Source organism: Alligator sinensis, unplaced genomic scaffold (assembly GCF_000455745.1).
Source record: "Alligator sinensis unplaced genomic scaffold, ASM45574v1 scaffold76_1, whole genome shotgun sequence".
Lineage (NCBI taxonomy): Eukaryota > Metazoa > Chordata > Crocodylia > Alligatoridae > Alligator > Alligator sinensis.
The window spans coordinates 4,402,207-4,408,751 of NW_005841865.1; the positions used below are offsets into that span (position 1 = coordinate 4,402,207).

The 6,545-nt window shown below is 42.8% G+C and overlaps 1 long non-coding RNA gene across 2 annotated transcripts in view; it reads right to left on the reverse strand.

Moving 5' to 3' along the window:
* The window catches only part of LOC112548002, a 107,351-nt gene that overhangs the window by 79,822 nt on the left and 20,984 nt on the right, over window positions 1–6,545 (reverse strand). For both annotated transcript variants that reach the window (XR_003091813.1, XR_003091811.1), the window contains exon 2: window positions 5,613–5,711. This is a non-coding gene — a long non-coding RNA (uncharacterized LOC112548002). The remainder of the gene's footprint in view (window positions 1–5,612; window positions 5,712–6,545) is intronic.

Consider the following 6,545-nt stretch of genomic DNA (forward strand, 5'->3'; position numbering starts at 1 on the left):
CATTGACCACAAGATGAACATGAGCCTGCAATGCGATGCTGCAGCTAGTAAAGCGACCAAAACACTGGTTTGCATCCATAGATGCTTCTCAAGCAAATCCTGGGACGTCATTCTCCCCTTGTACTTGGCCTTGGTGAGGCTGCAGCTGGAGTACTGCGTCCAGTTTTGGGCTCCACAATTCAAAAAGGATGTGGAGAAGCTTGAGAGAGTCCAGAGAAGAGCCACGCGCATGATCAGAGGTCAGGGAAACAGACCCTACAATGACAGGCTGAGAGCCCTGGGGCTCTTTAACCTGGAAAAGCGTAGGCTCAGGGGTGATCTGATGGCCACCTACAAGTTTATCAGGGGTGACCACCAGTATCTGGGGGAACGTTTGTTCACCAGAGCGCCCCTAGGGATGATGACTAGGTCGAACGGTCATAAACTACTACAAGACCATTTCAGGCTACACATAAGGAAGAATTTCTTTACTGTCCGAGCCTCCAAGGTCTGGAACAGCCTGCCAGCGGAGGTGGTTCAAGTGCCTACATTTGAAGAGCAAACTGGATGCTTATTTTGCTGGGATCCTATGACCCCAGCTGACTTCCTGCCCTTTGGGCAGGGGGCTGGACTCAATGATCTTCCAAGGTCCCTTCCAGCCCTAATGTCTATGAAATCTATGAAAATCTATGAATCTTCAGATTCGAATTTGGCCGAATCAAATTAGGGACAGTAATCTGAATCAACGAACCGAATCACTGTCCCTGATTTGGACCAAATACGAATTGAATAGGCCCCCTTCACACACCCGTAATACATATTCTCTGAGCCAAAGTATTGTTGTATTTGCACGGATACCTGAGAATTGGGAAAGTATAAGACTTTTTTTATTCCACTACAGCAGTGGAGGTGTGGAAGGCAGCAGCCATCTCTCTTTTGCCAGTACTCTACCAAGCACCTTGGGTTAGCACAGCCTACCTGTTCAAACCTGTTCAAACATTTTGACTTAACTCTACCATAGTCCAAATCTGCAAGAGCTTACCTCTTCTATTGGTGGACTCTTGTATCAACCCAGACCTAGAGCCCCCTGGTGTTTCAATGCCAGAACTTCAATAAGAACCAGTATTGCTTAGATCTAGCCAGCAGCATCCCTTATTATTCCAGGTCTGTGTTCTTGATTATTAGTCTAGTGAAAGAGCTGATGATTAGTACAAGTGGTCCGACTCTTCTTTCATTCTGATTTTGTAGCAATGGTCTGTGGTGGAGTTACTCCTGATATATACTCATGAAGGCGAGAAGAAAATCAACCCTAGGGATCCTTACAAGTGCCTAATGTGTAAAGTGCCTCTCACCATGCTGTTCAGGATCACAGGGTATTCACCCATCATCACCATGACTTAACAAACACAAAAGCATAATTTAGGCCTCAAAAGTTTTTGTGTTTCATGCAAGTACATCCAAGAGTGTACATCCTACATGAAATATAGGATACTTAGACACCCTTGGTTCTGAGCAGAAGTCCAGATTTCCAGCACTGTGCACATACAGTCACTTGAGCAAAAATACATATGCCCTTGCATGTCTAATCTGCATGCACTATTTTGCGTTGTGGTAATCATTCACAGTCTCACTTGATTAAAAATAATGCATGGTTCTAAAAATTGGAGTTGCTCTCTTAGAAGATTTTGCTTGTTCTCTAACCTGTTATTTAAAGTATTTTTTTAAACTTCATGTTCCTCTTTTAGAGCATCTGACTTTATTGCATTTGTTGTCAGTCTTATCTATTTCTTCCTTCCATTCCATTCCTCCCTAATATGGTGCTATGATGGACTGGGATCATGTAGGTTGCTTGGTCTTAATTCACTTTTATTTACATTTCTACTAGTCAGTGCATCTGCCCTATGGCATAGTTGTCTTCAGCTGTTTCTGCGACTCTCCATGAATCAAAACTGAGCATTAGGCTCTTCTGTATAATTATTCTACTCTCCCTGACAATCCAATTTAGGCTTAACTTACACTGTAATTCATCAAAGCTAGGGGATTCTGGAAGCACTTGAACTACTAGGAATTTGTGTAGTTTCATGGCATATGCTGTGAGAAACATCCTCCATTTCTTATTGAGTAGGCAAGCTGTTGGTAAACAGGACAGGCTGAGATAGGAATGTGTGCTAGCTTGCTTGCTCTGTGTCATATGCAAAATTACAAGTCTCTTCCTGAAATAAATGTAATGTTCTCCATTGAGAATGTACAAATAAATGTAATGTTCTTCTACTTAGCCCATGCCAGTGGCTAAGTAGGATATCTGTAATAAGAAGAAATGAAAGAAAAGCAAGCATTTCAGTGGAAGATGGATGATGATGACAAGGAGACTTATAGACTCCTGAAATATTAGAGGAAAGAGGGCATGGGGGTAAACCAATCCTCTGGATCCAAAGCATGGTGGAGAGATTTGAGTTTGTACATGGAGTAGTTTTGAATTGAGTCAGATCTCTTTTGGGGTGAATATATAGCCAAAATTCAACAGTACCAGAGCACAGGATTAAAGAGATCTTCTGTAGTTGTTCAGGAAGGAGAATCTGGAGGATCAGAAAGTTGGCTTGACACATTAGAGGCAGAAAGACTCAGCAAGCTCTTAAATTGCTTATAATCTTTGGCCAAGTTGATCCCCATTGATTTCGGGGGGCTATTTTAGGAGATGAATTAGTCAATTGTTTTTGTGTCTGTACAGTTGTTGAGAACATTAGTAAATATGTGGCAAATATATTGGTAATTCTGCTATCCTCTAGGAACTGAACTCAAACCACCAGGTTATTTTAGATGGCCTTCAAAGTGCCATCAAATGATACTGTCTTTTGGACACTGCTTCTACTGGAGATACTGGCATTCTTCAGGTCCCAAGGGATTTCTTTATTGTTCCAAATTCATAGAATAATTCATGGAGTTTCAGTACCAGTTTCTTGCTGCCAGCGTAATAGGTTTCAGCAGGTGTGTCATCCAGTCCACTGCCCTTGTTGTTCTTGGTTTGCTTGATGGCACACCAGACTTCCTCTAGGATAGGAGGGTTGGTGAGAAATCCCCTTTCATGGTGTTGGGGGTTGGATTTAATGGTGGTATCCACCACAGTTGACTCATGGTTCAGGAGTGCCTCGAAGTGCTATCTTTAAGAAAAGAGGTAGGGCTGTGTGTAGGAACCATAGAGGTATTATCCTCCTCTCCGTAGCAGGGAAAATCCTTGCCCACATCCTTCTGAAGTCTTCTACCTCTTGCTGAGGAAGTCATGCCATAATCTTAGTGTGGCTTCAGACCATCCTATGGGGCAACTGACATAATCTTTGTTGTCTGCCAAGTCCAAGAAAAGTGTCAGGAACAACATCAGGACCTGTGTATGACCTTCGCTGACATCACTATGGCCTTTGATTCAATCAGTTGCAAAGCCTTGTGGAAAGTACTGGCCAGATTTGGATGTCCTGAAAAGTACATCAAGGTCCTGAGGCTTCTTTATGACAAGAAGTCTATGACCATCCTATGTAGTGGATCAGTTTGTCATCAAAAGTGGGGTCAAGCAAAGATGTGTCATCACTTCAACTCTGTTCTCCATTTTTTTTGACAGTCATCTTGGTTCTCATTAAGGACTGCCTTCCTTCTAAAATTGACATGGAATACCAAATGGATGGACGGCTCTTCAATCTGGGATGTTTTCAACTGAAGACCAAAGTACTCAAAACAACCAACCTTGACTTTCAGTATGCTGGCAACTGTGCCATTCTTGTGCACATAGAAAAAAACCTCCAAACTTCACTGGATCTTTTCAGAGAAGCCTATCAAACTTTGGGCCTCTTTCTCAACATCAAGAAGACTAAAGTGCTCTATTAGCCTGCCCTAGGTCATGAATGTGACCTCACTTTCCCCCCACAAAATTACTGTCAGGGGAAAGACCCTGGAGGTAGTTGAGCACTTCCCCTACCTTAGTAGCTACTTCTCTCAGAGGGTGAACATTGATGAGGATATACAGCACAGGATCTGATGTGCAAGTGTCTCCTTTGGAAAATTGCTTTGGTATGTCTTTATTCATTACAGTCTTTGGAAAGACACCAAGACACTGGCAGCAGCAGCAATCTCTCATGGTCAAGGATGATCACTCCCATGGGTCAAGTGAAATGTGTGTGTGAATGCCAACGTCATTGCTGACACCACTGTTACCAACATTGAGTCGGTGATCTTAAAGCACCAACTTTGCTGGGCTGGACACAGTGTGCGGATGCCTGACTCCCAACTCCTAAAATAAGTGTTCTATTCCCAGCTTAGTAACAGCCTGAGATTTTGCAGTGGCCAGAAGAAATGCTACAAGAGCATATTGACGGTATACGTCAAGAAAACAGATGCCAACATTAAGGGCTGGGAGGAGCTGACTATCGACTAATTCCAATGGCACTGCAACCTCAACCAAGCAGCCGTCTGTTTCAAGGTAAAGCATCTTGCTCTCAAACCAGGGAGGAGAGGGTGGAGGAAGAAAAAGGAGAGGAATCCTAACCTATGTCTTACTCTCCCCTGCAGAAGACCTTCAACTTCTGCAGACAGGTCGTTGGCTCAAGGATTGGACTCTGAAGTCACCTCAAGACTCATCAACGAGCAGCGGTAGAGATCATCCTTGAATCAAGGGATTGTTGATGACAACCTACTGGGGAGTCTCAGGTCAGTAAAAGTCTCTGTATCACGTTCTTAACCCTTGAGCCATGGACTCCCATATAAATTATTGTTGGTTTTTTTCAGCTTTTTCTGGCAATAAAAAATCAGCACAAGAGCTGTATCTTTGGGCATTGTCACTAAAATTCTAGAGCTTCCTTTTCTTTTCTAAAAAAAGTCCAGTGCCCCAAAAGTAATCAGATAAATGAGACTCTTTAATGGCTGATGATTGGAGGAAAGCTTTGCTGATTAAAGACCAAAACTGATGGAGTATCAATCACTGTTCTTTTTGATTAAGTACCATACTAATCTCTGTCACTGTGTAATGACTATCCTGGCAAACAGAGTCTGATTGCTGCAGGCAAATCATTTACATTAATCAAATAAAGTAAGAAAGATAGCGATGTACTTTACTGTTCAAGACAAGATGCTGGATGTCTCATTGCTAAAGAAGCAGACTGGACCACATGTCCTTTTTGTGTTAAAGGCCTCTTTAAGTAGAGGGAACACTCCAGCTAGAATGTGCTTTAATATTCCATTGTTCTAAGAGCAGAATTTAAGAGCACCCATTCCTGATCCCACTGACCCAAGGCAGTTACATAATCATGTCATAAACAATGAATCAACAACTCAAATTTTAATAAGCAAGACATTTGAAATATAGCAATTAACACAAATTCAGATTTTTCCTGATGCTTGGTTTAATGTGCAACTGTTCTAGTAAACGACCAATCTGAAAGAACTGTATTGCCTATAAGCTTTCTTTGCAAAGTAGTGAATTTTGGAGATCACTTATTATGTGGTAGGGAAGGAAAGTAGGGAATTAACAGAGTATGTCATTGATTAAACATCAAAGGCCAACTCCCCAAACATTGCTCTTGTTATAGTCCTAGGAAGGGTCTGTGTGTGCCATTACCTTTCACTATTCAAATGTCACAAAAAATCTTTACCTGAATAGGTGAGCATACTTTCCAAGGGTGAAGGTCTGCATTCTATCCTCTCTGTTCCTACGAAGTTCACAATAAACTTGGTATGTGGCCTAGTGGCAACTGCAAAGTCCAAAAAATCACAGAATTATTACAAAAAATGAGACACAATCAAGGGCAAGGGCAAAAAGACATAGCATTATTAAATCCTATGAAGATTTGAAAGTTTAAACCACAAAGCTGATACTAGGAGTGTCTACATGTGCTATTAAATAAACTCTGGCTCAGTTTGTACCAGAGTTTATTGCTCCCAGGTGCAGCATCTACATGTGCACCCAGGACCGCAGAACATTGAGCCACGCCAGAGCAGACCTGGCTGGCAGTGGACCTGGGGGGTCAGCCTGCCAGCTTGGGGCTGCTTCAGCCCAGCTCAGCCCAGTGGTTTACTGTGGCCTAATAGGGCCACACATATAGATGCTGAGACTTTACCATGGAGTTAATTAGGCAACTCTGCAGTAAATGTCTCATGTAGACACTGTTCACCGAGGGGCCCACTATGTTGTGCTTAATGTATACCATTATATGGAAAGACCTCAAAATCCTTATTTAACCTCTTATCACCCCTGTCAGATAGGGACTTTCTATTATTCCCATTTGGTAACAGTCTGGTGACAGTTCTCAGTACATGTCCACCATATTGGGCCCTGCACAAAAGACAGCCAGGGATGAGACTAAAGTGCATATGTCTCTATGACAGACAGCCTGAGGCACTCTGTCACTTTAAGAGAGACACAGCCCAGGGGAGTCCTGTAGGACAGGCAGGGTGCAGCTACAACTGGGTTGCTATAGTTTCATAGTTTCATAGCAGCTAGGGTCAGGAGGCACCTGAACAGATCATCTAGCCTGACCCCCTGCCACAGGCAGGGATGAATGCTGGGGTCACCAGACCCCCGACAG